The sequence below is a fragment of the Sinocyclocheilus anshuiensis genome, unplaced genomic scaffold (genome assembly GCF_001515605.1).
Source record: "Sinocyclocheilus anshuiensis isolate Anshui unplaced genomic scaffold, SAMN03320099.WGS_v1.1 scaffold975, whole genome shotgun sequence".
Lineage (NCBI taxonomy): Eukaryota > Metazoa > Chordata > Actinopteri > Cypriniformes > Cyprinidae > Sinocyclocheilus > Sinocyclocheilus anshuiensis.
This window is the reverse complement of record NW_015547693.1, coordinates 429,150-450,333: the sequence shown is the minus strand read 5'-3', so window position 1 is coordinate 450,333 and position 21,184 is coordinate 429,150.

Below are 21,184 nucleotides of genomic sequence, written 5' to 3'. Positions count from 1 at the left end.
AGACAGTGAGATGCCCACAGAGACTGAGGCAAAAGAAAGATGACAGTAATAAAGGAAGAGCGGGTGAGTGTCGTGTCAGAACAGTGCCGTCGTGAAGTGTTTTATCTGCTGCTTAAGTGGCTGTGTGTCGCTGAACTGAGTGTCTTCTCTCACAAGTGTCTCAGCAGGTTGTCAGAGCAGCCGTGGCTGTCAAATACGCCGCTCTGTGAGTGCTCATGGGTAATTATGACACTCTGACAGGTTGCCTCTCACCCTGAGCGCATGCAAGTGAGAAGAGCAGCCACAGTCATGTTAAGTCCTTTCTCACCAAACCATACACTGTAAAAAATGATTGTGATTTTAACAGTAAAAGACTGTAAAAATGCTACAGTAAAAACCTGTTAATTGGTTAACAGTAAGTTTCCATACTATACGGTGAGTTTTAACATTTAACATTTAATGTAATTTTACAGTAAAATACTGTTAAAAATATGAAGTTTTTGGAAGTGAAAAAGAAAAAGTCATTGTATAATTTATGGTGAAAAACCGTAAATTGACACTCCCAGAATTCCCTGCATGATACTTCATATTTGATGTTTTTTTGTTGAAATAACTGTTTCTTAGTTTTTTCTTATCAGTTGTGTACATTAGGGTTTTATCTTACATCTAATGTTGTTATTATATACATAAATTAATGTTATTGCGTTATTTCAGTATCATGAGTGTCACCCTGATGGGGTTTAGTGTTTGTGTGAATGAGACTGTGCACCTTCTATATTGCTCTCCTCAGCTCATAGAAACGTAGAAAAGCTGTTTGTGATGAACTTTGGTTCATCATGTGACTTTCTCATCACCACCAGTTTTTGGTGGTTATCAGTACATTACAATGGTTCAAAACAGATATTAGTACTTCAATATGTTGGTTTATTAACATTACATCAGTTAATGAAATACATTTTTTACTGTGAATTGAAGTTGTCTGTAAAACCTAAAATGTTGCTACCATATTTTTTTATGGTGAAGTTCTGGCAACCACAGCTGCCGGTATTTTACCGTAAATGTCACAGATTTTTTTTTGACAGTGTACGTTTGTCTGTGGAATTACTGGCGGCTCATCCAGAGCTTTTAACCCTCTTAGCGCCAAAGTCGCAAAATTGCGACAAGACGTCATACTTAATCAAATAGACGATTCTAGACCAACCATTCAATATCTATTATTTCCTGAATATTACTGATGAACTGATCAAAAAGTAGGCTACTGTTCACATGCGTTTTACTACTATATAGTATAGTAATAATTTAGTACTTTCTCCTGTTTTATTGTTGGTTTCCTCTTTTCTGATCATATGGAATGAGGATAAAAAGGCAAAAAAACAACAACATGCAAATAAGTTCAAACATCAATTCAATATCTATTATTTCATGAATATTATGACATTCAAGAGGGCCGCTCCCTGATGATGTCATAATATGCAAATTACATGAGTATATTTACACCCCACATAAACTTTCGGTCATGCCCAACATTTTTCTAATTTACATTAGATCTCTATCTTTAAGCCCTTTCAAGCCACAAGCTTTTGAAATCTTGATGTCAAAATCCAGCATTTTTCCAAAAAAAACCCTGGCGCCTAAAGGGTTAAACCTGCACCAACATACAGTATTAGGCAATAATTATATACAACATTATTGAAATATATCTAAAAACGTGGTCAATCCATGTGAGTTTTTCACTCTAGATACAGTGCCAATGATTTAGATCTGTGTAATGTACATGCGAATAACTCTAGTGCACTTAATTGTACACTTAATTAACACACTTTGTAAAAGGTTTCACATTTTACATCATTATTTAAGAATCTTTTTGTCATGATTTAAAGTAGCTCACTTATTTTGAAATGTTGACTAACACACTAAAGCAGATGCAAAGTACTTGAGTATAATTTTAACCGTAGTGTGTTATTTGACATATTTAAAGTTAATATATTTTAAATGAACGAAAATACAACTTCATTACAAATGTGTAATTACCAATATATTTAAAGACATGACTTACAAATTTTAATTAAAATTACATTAAAGAACATTTTAACATAACATTTAATATATATATATATTTAATATTTACAAAACATTACATCAGTTCACACTGGTGAAGTGTTTATTTTGGTGTGGTGCCAGTATTTCTTTTACACTGTACACCCATTTATATTACTCTGCAACACTTTTTTTGTGTGTGTGTGTTTTGTGTGAAAAAATGAATTTCAATTTTTACATATACATTGGCTCCAAAAAGTATTTGGACACTGAAGCCAAACTTGTATTAACTGCATTATATAATAGAAACAAAGAGGCATTATATTAAAATATGTTATATAACTAAAATAAATAAATATATATATATAAACTTTTCAAGTTTAAATAAGCCTGGTAAAGTTCTCATTATAAAAACAACACATTACATCAAAATGAAGACAAAAAGTGAGTGAAATATGTTCATATAGTTAATGTGATGAACTACACCTGCAGTTACTATACTACGATACCTGATGTATGAAATACTAATATTCCAAAAATGTCGCAGTTTAAGTGATTAGTGATTTGGACAATTTCAGAATGCCAGTAAATTTCACAATTAATTACAAAGAAATGACAAGTAACACGTTGAATCAACTGTGATATAAAAAGACAGAAATAGTATTTTTTACAACTTTTCCAGTGCTTTTTTACAGTGTAAAAGTTGTAAAAAGCATCATCAAAATATATTTTTATTTTACTTTTGATTTTGGGGTGAAATATGAGCCAAATATTTCTTGAAGAACTCACTCTGATTCTGTCCAAAGTTGCTATTTGACTGCAGACTCCCAACAGGGGCTGTCTTTTTGTGCTAGATTTACCTGTTGAATTTAAGCTGGTGTGTGTGTGTGTGTGTGTCTCTCTAGAGAGAATAATTCCTCCCACACTTTTGGCTCCAAAAACGCAGTCAAGCGGACTGTAATACACCGTCTGGCGAGAGTCCTCCATTTGCAGGTATGTATATGTGCTCTCTGGACTCTTTTCTCATAGGTTATTAAAAAGATTGTACGCGGTTCTCCATTCATCACTGACAGCCTGCACACGCATCACTCGGCCCGGGCCCCCAGGGGCCCCGCATCGGACCAACAACGGCCCCGCCTGGGAGAGACAGTGGGAAGATTAATACAGCGGCTCTCATCGGTAGCCATGCAGGCACTGGGGCCGTGATACTTACATCTGTGATCAGCTCGTCTTTACACGCGTTCACTCAGGCTTTACATGCAAGATGATGCACTGCTGGACTCAAACACTCGACCTACAGCTGATATACACGCTCTCACTCATCTACACTACACCTAGAGCTCATTCACAATACACATGAGGGAAGCAGGATCTCTCTGTAGTAATCTGTGTGCGTGTGTGTAAAAAAAAATGAATTCAATGTAATACAAATAAAATCATATGTGAAATTTAAATGCTTGCCAGAACTTCACCAAATACGGTAGCAACAGTTTAGGTTTTACAAATTTACCTTAAATTTACAGTAAAAAGAAAAGAAAAGAAGTTAATATACCAACCTATTAAAGTACTAATATCTAATTGACATTTTTTTTCCACTGTAAATTATACAAAAACTTTTTCACTTCCAAAAGCTGTAAATATGACATTATTTCACTCTATAGTAAGGAAACCTATATTTACAATAACATATTTACAAAAAAAAAATCTGGTATATGTCATAATTTAGCCATCTAAACAAGTGCAGTATGTGTTTGTCTGTAGTTTTACATGAAATACATGGGCGGATAAAATAATAGAAGAACTTAGTTGTATTGAAAATTGAAATGCTTTGGGTTATGTTGTCCAAAAATATACAGCGCACTAGATTTTGAGACACAGCGCGTGTTAATATCAATGGTTTAATAAAGATTCACCGTGCAGTGTCAGGACTTCTTATAATGTTATAAAATTATGTTATGTGTCGGTTATGTTAATGTTATGTGTATAGAGATATGAGACCATTTTTGAAGAAATGCATCCAGATGTTTGATCTTTGTAATTCATAATGCATTATAATTAGTGCAAAGAAAGACATGAAAAAACAGTTCACAGTGAGAAAAGTGTCCAAGTGTTTCCACTGATACACTGAGGACCTTTTTCTTAATAAATGTCTTATTGTGCATCATTCATCAGTGTAGATTAAAGAAAAACGTTCATAACCTTTCATAAAAGTATAACTTTCTCCACCATGCTAAAAAGCATAGAAGCTTGTTAAAAAAACTTCTGCAACCACCAGAACAGCCTGAGCTTCAAGGCAGCAAGTTTTTCACACACAAGCATGCTCACGTTTTCTTTAGCAGATGTAAACATTTTGTTAGCATTATTAATTAATTAATATAGACAACGTGATAAATACCAGGTACACACACACACACACACACACACACACACACTACTAAGTAAGAGCAGGCAACACTAGTGAAGTCACTGCTAGATTATTTCACAGCACCCTGAAAATTGTTGTAGATTTCACTTTCACAGATTTTTTCCCCTGATCACACTGTTGTCTGTGTATGAATTACACAATTTTCAGGGGGTCAATTAAAAAAAAAAAAAAAAAAAGTATAAAAAGGTATAAAAAGGTAAAAAAAGTTATAAAGGTCATTTTCAAGACACAATTTGTTGAGGTCATCCCATGGTTCATCATCTTTTGGCAACACTAGGACATCTTTAATAAATCTTTATGACTATTTTAAACAGTAGTTATGTGTGATATACTTGAGAAATATTTCATGTATAACAGGTGTTGATAACATTTTAACTTGATGTGCCATTGTTTTTGTTTCGTTTGTTTATTTAAAACAAAACAATGGCAAATAATTTTAAAACAAATTTAAATGATGTGCCATTGTTTTTTGTTTTGTAGTTTTGCTTTGTTTTGAGTTTTGTGTTTGCTTTATTTTTTGTTTGGATTTTTTTTGTTTCATTTTGTTTTATAGTTTATGGTTGCGTTTATTTATTTACTTTCATTTGTTTTTTTCTTTGTTACCCACTGAAAATAAACTCATAACTAAATAAAACATGCTGTAGCATGTTTTTGTTTTTGTAGCTTTAATATTTCTAGCTTTAAAAAAATGCATATAATGTTCATCTAGCATATACATCTAAGAATTCTGAGCCCTGATCTATAATGAATTAATAAGCAATGACAGCAACTGTCTTTTATTCATGTAAAGTCCGACCCTAATGGAAAGTAACCAAGCTGCTTATCTCCTTGCTATCATATATTTGGTGCCAGGTGGAAATACACACACTCATTATCTTGTAATCTGAACTTTGTGGTTACATAAATATATTATATAAGCATTTTTTACAAAATACGAAAATCTAGTATATTTACTTTAAACTGAAAATGCATATTATGACTATCTTGTAATTTGACTTTTGTGGTTATATAAACATATTTCATAATCATCCTTACAAAATGTGAAGAAAAATCTAGTGTATTTACTTTGAACTGACAATTCCAAAACTTTAGCTTTGACTTTCTAGGAGGGGTTGATGTCAGAAGCCCTCAGTAATTTGTACCCTGACTGTTGTGTTCGGTGTTCAAGTGTAATAGACGCCAGCATCGTCTTCATTCTCAGCCCTCTGCCTCATTTCCTCCCGCTTTCTGACATATGTTGACCAGCTCTGAGGTGTTGAGGGTGTATGAGACGGAGAGGAGGGGTTGTGACAAACACACGCATACACAAATCAAAGTTGCACTGTCAACGGCTCTGGTCCGTGGCTCTCAGGGGTGTGATTTTCTCAAAACGAACATCAAACGTGAGACGGCGCCTCGATGCTCAATCTGTTCCACTGATAAGTCGAAACAAACAAAACAGTGCGGCTTCTGCATGGTGGAGTGTGTGTGTGTGTGACTTTCACACCCGTCGGCCTCAGGCCTCCCATCAGCACAAACAAAGGTGTGAGGGGAGCAAGCAATCTGGCCAGGAAGTGTGGCGGCACTCGTTCTCTGTCTCCTTTTCTCTCTCTCTCTCTCTCTCTCTCTCTCATGATCTCATGTATTGCCTGCATCCCATCATGCATCTACAGCAACTGGTTTCACTTCAGGACCCAGTTTGTACAGTGGACTTCAACTGGAGAGTCAATACAACAACATTTTTTTTTAAATTCTACAAAAAGTAAACAAAAACAACCTTAAAACTGAGAAAATTGTTAAAATTAAATATTTACATTACCATGAACTGCTTAAGCCTAACAAATTATGGCAAATTAAAAACATGACAGACTAAATATAAAAATGCATTTATTTATTTATTTATTTATGTTTGTTTAATTAAATGTGGCCTTTGATGTTAATAAAAAGTAAACAAAAACAGCCTTAAAATCGAGAAATGTATTAATATTACATTTTTACATTACCATATGCCCAACAAATCATGACAAATTATTAACATGAAACAGACTGAACATAAAAACGCATTTATATTTTTGTATGTATGTATGTATGTATTTTCTTTGTTTGTTTGTAATGCCTAAACACTATCACAAGTTTTGATTTACTAGCCAAACACATTGAACAAATATGGAAAAACACACATATGTTGTGTACTTGTATTTTATGAAATGATAGGTGAATTTACATTAAAATACTGTTAAGTTTAATTAGATGTGACCTTTGATGTAAACAACAACATTTGAATCTTTTTTATTTATTTTGCTATTCTAACTATACCACATTTATATGATTAGTTGCATTTTATTAATTGCATTCAGAACAAATTAGTTTTCAAATAATAAATCAAATCAAATAAAAAGCACATTCTGATGGTTTATATTCTACTACATTTTCTTGTGCCTAAGTGAGGCCTGTGGCTCAGTATTTATGCTTTCTGGGTGATTTTGTCTTTAATGCTGTTACAGACAGACCCAAATGAGGCTGAAATAACAGTGACCTGCTGCTGTTGGTCAATAGAGGGTGCTGCATACCCAGTTGTTTGTGTCTCCTGACTGTCCTATGTTTAGTTGTGTGTTAGTTATCCTGTGAGCACACTCTCTGTTGTCCTAATTAATGTCCTCTTCTCTCTTGCTTTCCTTTTCACTCTTGCTCTCAGAATAATCGATCCATGTAACTGTATGTAAACTGTATGTTTCTCATCTCTAGTGAAAGTCTTTATTTGTGCAGTCATGCAAGCATTATTCTTTATTCTTACTTGAATGAGAATAGGTGACTGAACATTATGGTAGTTACTAAAGTTATACAGTATATAATAGAGATGGCTTAACGGTTAGCATGTTAAACAGCAAACTTAGCTTTACTCCCTCTCATGTTCTTACAAAACTGCATTTGCACGTGTGCACATTTAACGAATTAGTGTCAAAGAAGGCAAATGTTATTGGTTGTTATATATGTCTTTATGTGATTTGAGATCGTGGGGAGACTATGAGGAAAAAGTCTGGAGGCTTTCAACACTGATAATAATCAGAAATGTTTCTTCAGCAATTTCTGAAGGATCATGTGACGCTTTGATCACACTAGAAATAAATTACATTTTAAAAACACATTAAAATAGAAAACTGTTCATTTATATTGTACTAATATTTCACAATATAACTATATTTTTGAACAAATAAATGCAGCCTTGATGAGCATAAGAGACTTCTTAAAAAAAAAAAAAATCTTACTAACCCCAAATTTTTGAACAGCATAGTGTAAAATGACGTGAACGTAAGTTAATTAGTCACATTGGGCACATGTCTCCATACAGATGGTCAGATTTTCTTGTTTCCACTAATATAAAGGACAGAAAATTCTCAAATATGGTACTTTAAACTCAGATTTTAGCATTGAATGGGAAAAGTGCAAAGTTTGTTTTATTTGCATAGTATCAGAGTTCTGGGCAGCACAGAAGAAAGATAATAACACAGGGCTGGAATGACATGAAAGAGAATAAAAAATGTCAAAATGTCAATTTTTGGTGAAATATACCTCTTTATTATACACTAATGATGTACATTTTGCTTTATAGGAAATGTTTTTCGGATCTTATTATGATGAACTGAAAAATTTCTACATCTCACTTTTATATGAAATACTTTGCATTTACCCAAATTCTCCTAACTGGATCACGTCTTTTCCCCAAAGTGCCGTGCCGTACACTAACTGCAGGGAAATTCCCTCTACAGCGATCCAGTGTGCTGAAGGGCATTGTGGTGATGGGAGATTCCAGTCGCTCCGGCAGGAGACTCCCAGCATAGGATCACACCTTACCAAACTCCTGTTTAAACACTACTACAGTCACGCAATCTTCAGTTATGTAGTTTGACAATCAAGGCCTAAGTGACACTCTGAGAATGAAATGAAATGAAACTCTGAAGGTCTTTTGAAGGTAAAAATACAGAGGACAAAATGTAAAAGAATCCATAAAATACTCCCTTCCTCCTTGCGACCAATTCAATATCTTCTAGACCCTGTAGGGATGCAGTACAAACTCTCAGACTCCAAGATATGAATCATTTGAGGCTAAACGAAGAGTCTGGAAATGAACTGTAGGCTGCGCTTGTCTGATGCTGAATAGAGCACCATGTTTCACATTAGTATATACGTTAAAGAAAGATTGAGAACAATGAGACTGAGATTGGCACTTAGGAAGGAGAGGAGGTGGTGAATAGACTGTCATTAACCTCCATGCACTCGTTCTCTGTCTCTCTCTCTCTTGTATGGCTAGAAAGCTGCTTATTATCTAAATTAGTTCATCTTACACTCCAGTGGTGTACGGCAGCCATTCACAGAGCCTACCGCCTAGCTGTGCAGTTCAAATCTAACTTGTATCTTGCGATGTTTGAATCTCTGAAGTGTAAAGGTTTCTGAATGCACAATACCTAAAGATAAAATAAGCACCTATTCTTGAGGATTATCTGTCTAAAATGTGAACTTCCTGTTGCTGTTGGAACCTTTTCACAGAATTGTGTTACTGTATTTTACCCTGGTATTGATAATGATATTAATAATACAGATGAATAAAATACTAAACTTGTTGTGCTGGAGTTTACAGTGTCCTTGAATTAACTTTCACGACATCTGTGTGATTGTTGCTAACATTTAAATCACAAAAGTCAAAAGGACATATGACCATCTGTTATAGTTATAATTTGTTGAATGAATGAATCAGTAGTCTTTTTTATATTGTGTGAGAAATGTGACGTGGAATGTTTTGAAATACATTTTTTTTAATGCTTCTTCTGCAATTTTGTGGTGTTAATTATTATTATTTTCATGTAGCATGAAACATTTTTTTTTCTTTGCTTTTGCAAGGATGGGAACATTCAAGAAGTTTCTGTAATATTCTAGTGCTTTCTTGAACATTCCAGAAGATTGTGGGACCAGTCATAAAATACACAAATCATCCAACTAACACTTCTGAAGTTTTGAACAACTCACTTTTGGTAACTGTTTGTGTTAAACTGCTGTTAGCTCAGTATTATGCACATACCATGTAATTTTTATGCATGAGTATAAACTTTATAAGATAAATGGTCATTTCCTTCGAACTAACTGTAATTCATCTCTCTTTTAATAATTTTATGTTTTTGTCTTTTGCTTTTATGGTAGAACTTAATTTTCTGTAAAGTTGCTTTGCAAATATTTGTATCGTTAAAAGCGCTATACAAATAAACTTGAATTGAATTGCTTTTGAAGCAAAAGGGAATGCTGCAATAAGACTTTGTATGGTCTCTCACTTACTGCTATATGTCAGCTGCGCCGTTTATTCTGCCATAATTTACTTCTATTCCATACCCAGAAATGTGAAAAACACTTGAAACACCAGTTGATAAACTGAGACACGTAATTTCACACTGATTGATAAACCTCACCAGAATCTGCTGATATATGGTGTCATTAATAAATGAGATATGCACAGTCATTCCTTCAGTTTCACCAGCACACCTGCGCAGCGTGTTCATGGCGGATTGTAGACAGGCAACGCAAATGCTTCTAGCTACGCAAGCTACATTTGTATGCTTTGTTCCCAACACAATTCATAACCCAACACTAGAAGAGGTGCTACGGTTGCCATCAACATAAATTGTCTTCTACAGTCAATTAAATGTGTTAAACAACTACATTTGAGAGAAACGGAATGCCAAATGTAACTTCGTGCTGCCTTCGTTTCGGACTGGTGAAAATCCTGGAAACACTGGCTGACATAAACATTGAATTGCAAATTAAGGTTTGAGGGAAGCCTGCTAATTTAATCAATTAAGCAAGAATATATCAGCGTAGTTTACCTCTCTCTTGGCGGCACTCACCGCTCCTGTCATCCCTCCTTCTCCCCAGCTCCGCCTTTCTACAATCCAGGGGGAAAATAAATAAGCACAGGCCGCCGTTCTCATCCCATCTCGGATAGCAAGCAAAAATATATTTTACCTTTACCCTGATAACTGTTCTCCTTCACCCCGTAGGAGAAGATGAGAAGGTGAACTTGTGAAATATAAATGTGTGCCCTACTGCTGCTGAACTGCTATGAAACACATGACACATGCCAAAGACTGACAGCAAAACTTTCAGCTCGGAATTTCACATTGATTGATCTGCCTCAGCAGACCTAATGGCTCTGCTGATATACGGTATCATTAATATATGATATATGCACATTCATTCACCATATCCCAATCACATCTACCGCAGTGCTACAGAAAACTGGCTAGCATGTCCCAGTCATATGGAAGATTGTAGACAGGATCCAACATCTCTTCAAGACTCCCAAGTCCAACACCCATTCTCAAACTAACCTACCAATCACCAAATCTGAATGGACCCCATTCAAAAGCTACTCACCTCTTGATTCTTACCTTTCACTTTCCTTGCCTAACTCTACCCAAGCCCACAACACCTTTCCCTCTTATCCCAGGTATCAATATTTCATAAACTTACAATGACAAATTTATTTTAATGCGCCTTCCACATCGACGCAGAGATTGATTGGTCAATCAGGACGGCGGCACGCCGGTGTGCGGAGTGGTTGGAGGGAGCTTTAGCGCATACATTAGTCAAAGACAGACAGCAGAAAGGAAGGAAAAGGCAGGAGAGAGAGTGAGAAAAAGAGCGAGGGGGCCAGTTGCCAAACCGGGGGAGTAGATTTGTCATAGTTATGGCTTTCTCAGGCATCCATTTTCTTCAAGTCTGTTGACAGGTAGTATCTGCACAGGCCTTAGTATTGATTGACTGTCTTTCTCCAGCTCAAATGGGCTTTGGTAGAAGCCTCTGCTCTGTGATCTCATCAGGGGCCACTGGTACTACACACCAGTAATTGTTGGTTAAGAGATCCTAGCAGGCACCCCTTTAGGATGTCTGGTCTTCTAGAAATGTGTAATTTCTAGGGAATTCTCCGCTTCAGGCTTCACGGTCTGGAATTATTCTACTTTTTGACCTATTTTGACAGTGAAAGCACAGAGAGAGAGCAGAACTTTTTTGGGGGGAAAGCCTGGTCTGAGACTGAGGCTGGATGGCGTTAATGCAAGGTGACACATTGGGTAGTGCTCTCGCCTCCCGACACAAAGAATCCCGGTTTGATTCCTGGCTGTGCCACGAGGCCTTTCTTGGAGTGGGTTTCACCCACAAAATGTGTAGGACAAATGAATTCAAGTCACAAAAAAATGTTTGTAGATGTTTGTAATTTGTTTGTGTTAACACTTTCCCAGCCAGAGTTTTTTTTTTTTTAAGTTGCCAGCCACCGCCAGCATATTTGAGCATTTTCACAAAACTTTCACGGCCCCCAATATTTTGTTGTGTAAATAAATGTACATGCAATATGTCAAAAGAAAGAACAAATCCTCTGCTTTTAAACAAACAAAACAAACACACAGTTTTATTCTAGCTTCATGCATTCTATGTTAACAACACTGTGGGCAATTTTCACAAAAAAGCAACATTTTGAACAAATGCTGAGAAAATTGCATTTTTGTCAAAGATGATCAGATTCAGAACGATGATCAAAGCATAGATGGAGTGGATCGAGTCCAACAGCACCCCCCAAAACTTGCATGGTCCTATTCCACTTCCTGGGCTGACATTGCATTCAGTAACGTTAGGCAGATTTGATTTATAGTCTGTTCAATGTTTGATGATCACATTATTTTGCATGTTTGTGCTTCTTCTTCACCGTATTTTGATCCAGAGATTCAATACTCTTTCAGAAGATGTGTAACAGCGCATCCTACCTTATAACAGTGAAAACATGGAAAGCTGGAAAATTTACCAATGGCGGGGAAACGTTAACTGAATTAACTGAATTAACTGAATTAAATTACATTTAATTAATTAACTGAATTAAAACTGTGTTTGCTGGCTCCAGAGTCCCTGTGACTCTACATAGGACAAGCAGATTGGAAACTGGATGGATGAATTCAAACCTGTGCTTGCAGCATGAATCTTTTAATCATCTTTTAACAGCTCATCTTGTAAAACTGAATAATAGAGCCTTCACATAGTGGTTTGCAACAAAGTGACTAGAGTCATTCATTATCAATGAGAACTGCCACTTGAGCCAATGTGAGCATCAGTGACTGATGGTAATTTAATAAAGTTGATAAGATTTCATACCTTATATACCTTACAGGAATCATTCTACTGAATATGACAATTCAAAAGCTCTGTTCACACTGAGAGTGATGAAATCAATGGAGGTGAATGCTTGAATGCTGTATCCAACTGTATCAGGCAATGAATCCCTGTCTTTTCTTCCATTGGTTGTTGGAGTCACAAGTTTTTATGTCAATGATGTTTGGTCATAAGAAGAACTTTTAAACTTCTTCATCTCTAAAGGCATCGTATTTGATTTGAGCTTTTGTGTGTGTGAATTGCAGGGGTGTCCACTATTCTCAGGACACTGGACCCCCAGCAGTAGAACTGGACACCTCTGTGCTATTAAGGGGATCAGAGCTGCCTTAAGATTCGTCAAAATGTCTCCTCTTCCGGTCACCTGCTTAGTTTAGACAAACTTAGTGATTATTCTTACTCTGCTTTAAATTTGAGACCAAAGCTGAGACCAAATCATTTGTGACTTTGTTGGACTAACACACCAAAATTCTGCTTCATTCAGTTATGATATAATTCTCAACTCGCTCATTTAGTTGAAATGCAGTAATTAGTCATCACACAACAGAGGCAGCGGAGGGGTTGGAGGGGGGTCAGTGTAAATGAGTTATTTCTGCTTATTAGACAGATTGTGCAATCGCTGTCATGAAAGGTGATCTCGCATGCCACAGAAACTCAGGGAACCTACTTCCTCAGTCCACAGATTTTCATACTCAGCAAACTGCTTTTCCTCAGTTGAAGAGACTGAGCACTTTACCTGAAAGTAAACCATCAGACTGCTAATATGCCACGCGAGGCAAGACGAGGAGCACTCCAGCTGAATCTGGCTTGTATTGTGATATTTTGAAATGTTAAGACAACTCTATTGCTTGCACTCAAAACGCCTTGCTTGACGATAGAGCTATTGACTAAACTTCACATTAACAAGAGGAAGCTGCAGTGCCTCACCTGATGAGGACACATTATCTTAATAATTAACGTACAGTGCTTCATAAGGGGCCCTGCCTAGTGGCAGCTCTATGGTGTGGCAAGGCAAGAAAATAATGCACACTTGATTCCACTCAGATCTCATCAAAAAATGACACAAAAGGTAAAAGAAGTAAGTAAGTAGCTCAGACATACCATTGACTCTTCTTTTTTTCTGCAGAGTAGTAAAGTATACAAAACCGGACATGTCCTTTCCAGGATTCTTAAATTGCCTAAAATGTCTGGGTTTTGGCTTTGTTTGCCTATTGTTTTCATACTGGCTGATTGAAAAGTAGTTTAATAGCGTGCAGGCATTGTACATAATCAACCAATCGTGGTGTACGAGAAGGTGGGATCTACAGGGAACGTTCAAAGCAATACAAATACACATACATATAATGTATGAGGACTTTAGAGCATGTCAATAGGAAAACTAAGCAAAAACCCAGACATTTTAGGCAATTTAAGAATCCTGGCCAGGACATGCCCATGCTATGCTCTGCCAACAGACATTCCACTGACTATACTGTAAGTGACTTTGCGCATGAAGTACATCTCAACTTATTCTGCTAACACTAATCCTAACCTAACAGTCTACTAATACTCTAATGAGGGTTAGTTGACATGTAGTTGTAAAGTTACATGTACAGTAGTTAGCAGAATGTCTAAAGTGGATTGCCGAAATATAGTGTAACCGCATTTTGAATCTGCACTCGCAGGTGAAAATCCAGCAAGAACCTATTCAAACCAAATCTCTCTATATATATATGATGTGCTGATAAAATATATACAGGTACACTGTAAAAAATTTCAAGCCGTTTCAACTAATTATTATTTAGTAACAAGTTCCACAGAAATTTTACGTTCAGTCAATTTCTGTCTTCAAAGTGTTGCCTGAATTGTTATTTTTTAGTTGGCTCAACCTTTACTGAAATAGTTTTATAGTCCATTCAACTTAAATTATTTAATTGGTCAAACGTTTAGAAAACTACAGCAAATTGTGTCAATTAAAATTTAACCATTCACTCCATGTGTTTCATATGTTACCTCAACTAAGATTTATTATTTGGGCATCATAAGAAATTGCTGTGGAACTAGTTATATCTTATATTGAGTTTAAGAAAATTATTACCTGGTGTCTATCAATCACTAAAACACACACATTACAACACATAATAGCCTTTATTTAATAACAATCTGCATTTATAACATTTGTCATACAGACTAAACATGCAGGCTTAAAGGGATAGTTCACCCAAAAATGAAAATTTGCTGTTAATTGACTCACCCTCAAGCCATCCAAGATGTAGTTAACTTTTTTTCTTCAAATGAACAGTAAAGGAAATTTTTAGGTGAAAACATTTTCTTTGAAAACATTGCAATTCGTAAACTGCACGTCTCTGGCTGCCGGCCTTTTAGAGTCAAATAAACATATACAGACAAGACCAAATTACATGTAATACAACTGCAAAATTTATTTTAAACATTTGTTTAATGAACTGAACTGAGTCAAGTAAAGTCCAGTCACTGTATTTACACTACAGATTGTGTCAAGTAAAGTCCAGTCACTGTATTTACATAGTGCTTTTTACACTACAGATTGTGTCAAAGCAGCTTTACAGTATTAAACAGAAAAATCGTGTGTCGAAGGAACCAAAACTCCATCGTTCTTCTCTGGCCAGACAAATCCAGCAGTTTAATTGCAGGCTGCAACACAGGTCAGCTTGTGCAGAGGACTGGTCTGGTTCCTGTGGTCTTGTTCCGATGGCCGTCTAGGTGACGAGGTCTTCGGAGGGGATCTGTCTCTGGGGCTCATCTAGTTGTCCTGGTCTCCGCTGACATTCAGGGCTGTCGAGGGCATCTCTAGGTGCTGATCCACCATCTGATCTGGATACAGACTGGATCTGGTGGCTACGGTGACCTCGGAATAAGAGAGAAACAGACTAATATTAGCGTAGATGCCACTGAGAACAATAAAGCACATTTTAATTGTAGTAAACACTCTAAACTTTTACACATATTACCTTAAGTCTTAGTGTTGAAAGTACACACACACTATGTAGTTGCAGTGGAGCAGTCTGGTCACATGGCAGTGTTTGGAGCCTTGGAAGACGTGACTGGCCAGTATCTGAAAACTTGCAATGATGGGAAAGCACCAATGAAACCTTTGGCCAAACCCTGATGGAGAAAAAAGTACAATTTATCTCAAGAAATGAAATGATGCCTTTTAAATATATATTTAAAATGTAATACCAGTTAATTAAATTTGTGATGAAACAGAAGTTGCAACCATTTTTTTGGCACACAAAAAAATCTAAATCCATCGCACAACACAGGGAGCATTGATGTTGACTGTTCATTAGTTGCAAGCATTTGTAACAGAACATGCACATTTCATATTATAAGTCTACCTTAAACAGCATTAAAATAATATCAAAATATGCCTGCCTGTTGTTGATAAATACCAGTGGTGACGTTTTACAAATTGATTGACCAATTTTCCCAATGTTTACTAAGCCATGGTCTCTTTACCAGTGCAAGGGACTCCTGTGCATGATCTAGTGATTCACTACCTAGGGAACTGACTGAGACGCAGTCTGCTTTGATAACAGCCTTGTGAAAGGATTCAGTTGTTTATTCTCGTTCGGAACGACGAACTCCTCTCCTAAGCGCCTTCTTCACAAGACCAGAAACGCCGTGTAATCCGCCCCGTCTGAAAAGAGCCTGGTTGTTAGTCACGTTTAATGTCGTCTTTTAACTTCACGGGACAATTGCAAAAGTTTGCACATGCAAAAACCCATTCAACACGCCCATGTTAACTTCAAATAAGCGTATTACTGTGGTTTACATTACACGTTTCATCGTAATAAGCATCAATGGCTTATAAAAGAGAGACCGCGCAATTTCTTCATATCTTTTAATGTCACGGAAACAGAAAAATATCATACAACACGCCAAAATTAAACCTCAAATTCATTATAGTAACACAGCTTTTGACATTAAGTGTTTTATGGATTAAACATGCAAATTCAGTTCCACTCACCTGACGCGTGAACTTGACATACATTTAACATAGCCTAAATAGTAATTTTTCTTTGGACACACGACTTATAAAACACTTCTAAATATCCACTCAAAAACATCGGATATGCTGTATGTTTTTGTCGATAAAGTTAGTCTAAAAAAATAACATTTATTTAGTGCCACTTACCTGACTCGTGAACTTGACAAGATGGCGCTGTTTCTCCCGCGAAGTCACTCAGGCTCGTGCACGTGCAGAATGACCTCAGTGTTGACTGGATTAGTTTTTATTAGTTTAGTCAACATTAGCATAGTTGACTGGATTTGAAAATAACCGTTCATTCAATGTTTTTCAAATATATTTGTGTAGACTTAATATAATATGTCCTCTCAACTAAGCCCAAGCAATAAAATGAGCTCAACTTAAATATTTTTGCCCTTCCAACATTTTGTTAATTGGATTTTTTACAGTGTACTTTTAACATTGAATTCACTGTAAGCTATTTTGAATTAATGTAAATCAGAGGTGAGTCACACTTTAACTAACAAATCTCACTATTAACTAACTATTAGCTACACATTTTAGCTCAAACTCCTAATGTTCTGCTTATTCATAGTTAGTGACTTCAGTACTTTTTTTTCTGGATACTTTTTTTTGCTCTTACTGAAGTAAATACAGAGTTCTGTCATGAAACTCTAGATGGCGCACTCCGATAGGTCTAACTCAATCTGATCTAATGACATCATTATCACATGGCACAGCTGATTGGTTCTCTCCTGTATCAGTAGCCAGTGAGCTCACTGCTCAACATTCAAATATATGACTAGTGCTTGCCGTAACAGTTGCAGCTTGCTTCAGAAACCCTCCACCTTCCCCAGCTCCACCTGTATAGGTCTGCTACGAGGTGATTCATGTTTGCTATATGGGGGTTATTTCATGTATGTTATATTTGCAGCAGCAATATTTCTTACATGCTCACAGCAGCATGTTGTGGATGTATTGGCAAGTAGCAAGTCTTGGTACTCAGCAGCAGCAGCAGCAGCGTAGCAGATCTATTCTGCCAAGACTAAATACATTAACATTGTCATGTACATTACCATGCCAATCCCTCTGAGAGCTGTCATGACAGAACTAAGATTATTACTTTCACTTTTACTTGAGTAATCATTTCAATCAGTACTTGTACTTTTACTTGAGTACAGTTGTTGGATACTCTATCCGCCGCTGATGTAAGTTGCTGCTCTGACTTTTTTGTTCCTTGTAGACCAGTAATGTCAACATATAATGTATAAACATGAACCAGAAGTCTACATGCTATACTTTTTTTACACTCAGTACAAAATGCTCCATAGGGATGCATTGTTTTCTTTTAAAGCTGTGTTGTAGCAGAAACTGAGGTTAATAGGCTTCTTTAGCAATCTGGTGCTATTCCCAAATAGAAAGGGTGGAGATTCATCAGATTACATCAAGAACAAGACAAACATAGTCGTTCTATTACCACTCTCAATGCATTTTTAAGGTTGATGCCACAAAACTATTCATAGTACAAACTGAATCATGTATTTTTTTCATAGTATCACACCACCTGAGTGCTGACTATAGGCACAAAATCTGGTCTATATCAGGTCACTTTTAATGTGATATTTAGGGATGGAAAAATCTGAAATCGGAACATACAGTTCTGTATGCTTACTAACAAAGCTCTTTATTATACCGTGAAATGTTTATTTATTTCTTTCCTCATTTATTTGCATCTGCATTTCTCAAGCTGCACATGTTTAGGACAGAATGACAGAATGTGTCTTTCTCTGTCTTAAATCATGTGACGACAGAGAGAGAGAGAGAGAGAGAGAGAGAGAGAGGGAAAGGTGAGAGAGACAGGCTTCAGAATGAACCTATCAATCCAGCCTGCCTATTATCTAGTGAAAGATGCATTTCCATATCAGATGCCTAGTTAGTGAGCTTGTTTAAAATTAATAAAACGGTCGGCAAGCATGGCCAGGGACAGCTCTGGTTATTGATTAAGGCACGTCAGAGAAATAGAAGGCAGTGCTATTAAAAGTACAAATTATGTTCTGTGTTTAGCACAGCCTGTCATTCATGGAGTGAAGATGGGAACAGATACAGAGATAAATAGTTGCTCTTTTACTCAAGCCGGCGCCTCGGAAACATGTGCTTTATATTAATTCAACACATGGATTTCATTTACATCTTTTCATTATTTTGAATCTAATGGATCAGAATTCCAGGGTATTTATCACCAGGTTTCAATGAGTATTTATCGTTATACACTACCATTTAACATTTTGGGGACAGTAAGATTTTTTTAGTGCTTTTTAAAGAAGTCTCTTCTGCTCACCAAGGCTTTATTTAATAAAAAATAAAAAATACAATAAAAACAGAAATATTGTGAAAAATTGTTACAATTTAACATAACTATTTTCTATTTTAATATATTTTAAAATGCAATTTATTCCTGTGATCAAAGCTGTATTTTCTGCATCATTACTCCAGTCTTCAGTGTCACATGATCTTCAGAAATCAATCTAATATAATATTATTTCTGATTATTATAAATTTTGAAAAAAGTTGCGCTGCTGAATATTTTTGTGATACAAAAACTGCGATGCATTTTCTTTCAGCATTCTTTGATGAATAGAATGTGAAGAAAAGAAAAATAAAAAAAAAGCTTTTATTTGAAATGGGAATATTATGCAACATTAAAAATGTCTTTACTGTCACTATCAAAAAAAAAAATAAAAAATCTTACTGATATCATTAATATTATAATGATAGTGTATATGAATACAAAAAGTGTTTTAACATTTGGCAACCTGAAATGATATTAGCTAACATTCAAAAAGTCAAATCATATAACATTATTATATTTATTCCAATTTGGTGTTTTATTTTTTCTTGTTAAAGATTCCCAGGATGTTTATGCCACAATTAAAAAACATTCTTGATGTGTGATTCAAACTCAAATAAATGAAAATTATTTTATAAGTACTACTACTACTACTACTAATATAAAATAATAGTAAAAAAATATTTTTATATAATAATAATAATAATAATAATAGTTATTTTTTAAAACAAAAAAAAATACATTCATTTATTCATTCATGAATATTGTTTAATATTAAAACAAATATTTAAAACATTCTATTTTTTTAAAACATTCCTAGGTTTAAAAAGTAACTTCTGGAAGGAAAGTTGCAGCTTCATTTAATTTCCGCGTGTTAATTGCTTTTGATTCATGGGCGCCACAAGTTCATCACAGCCTAAACTCTCACCCCATGTAGTTATAAGACACGTCAATATGACTGATGCCACGCCACAACATTTGAGAAAGTGTAAATGAGTTTAAGTGTCAAAACATACAAAAGCATCTTCTGCTTAAGCAGTTTTTTTACTTTGTAGATGCTCATATTTTGTCTTATCTTTATTTAGTTGGAGAGACCTCGTGCTCTCTGAGAAACAACCACTTAATCATGTAACAAATTAAACAATATCATTCCGACAGCTCCAGATGGTCAAATCCTGCTCCTCTTCAGCCCAAGAGAATGATTGAGAAGGAGTGAGAGAGGGGGGGATGAAAGGGGTAAAATTAATTTGTCAGAACAGAGGGGAATTTGCATATGCGTGTGGTTTAGAGGGACGCCAGACACGGCTGTAAACGGCCGACTAACAGAGGAGAGAAATGTGACAAAAGCCTTTGCTTTCTGGAAGGAGAATGCAAACCAAAAGATGATTTTTGTTTACGAGAACTTTATTGGAAGATGAGGGAGCCATACGCACTAATTTATGGTTGAACGCACCAATCTGTGTCTGGATACGGGACCCTTCTTCACCCGCTGCTGACAGGCCATCAATTTCTAGATGTGTCTGGAAACAACACAACAAAAACAAAACATGGGCAGGAGAGAGACAGTGATGCCCGGAAGACACCTGGTGTTTTATACCTATTTAATAGCTTTAGTTTGGCTGTCCCCATTAGACTGCAGCGGTAATGAGAGCAGCGTAACGCACATCAAAGGTCTGAAGCTCTGATGGATCGGCCCAAAAGTGCACAGAATCTGCTTTAACATCAACCTGCCAGATACAGTTCATTTGTTTTTATGCAAACAAAAACAAAAAAAAACCTGTACAGTATGGGATTTCATAAATGACTTCGCTAAGTAATTGTGGTGTTTGCCAAGTCAAGGATCGCAAATACTATTGCAAGTAAGTATGTAGAGATCATGATATGAGGAAACCTTTGACCCAGAAGTCAATGTGTGCAAATGATTCCTCAGATCGTTACTGAGGATAGGAGAGAGATGTGGAAACAGACTCTTCAGTTTTATGGGACAGATGGTAAAACAGGTTAAAGTTTTTTTTTTTTTAACAAATTTCACCATTTTATTTGTTTTATAATTATTTTTTTATATATTTTTTTTTCTTATTTTATATATAATAATATATAAAACTTTTAACCTTTTTAGATAATTTTTTAGATTTGTGCATTACTAAATAAATACAAATTTAGCTTTGACTAACAGGAATAAAATATATTTTAAAGTAACATTTTATTACAACAGCTGTAGTAATATTTC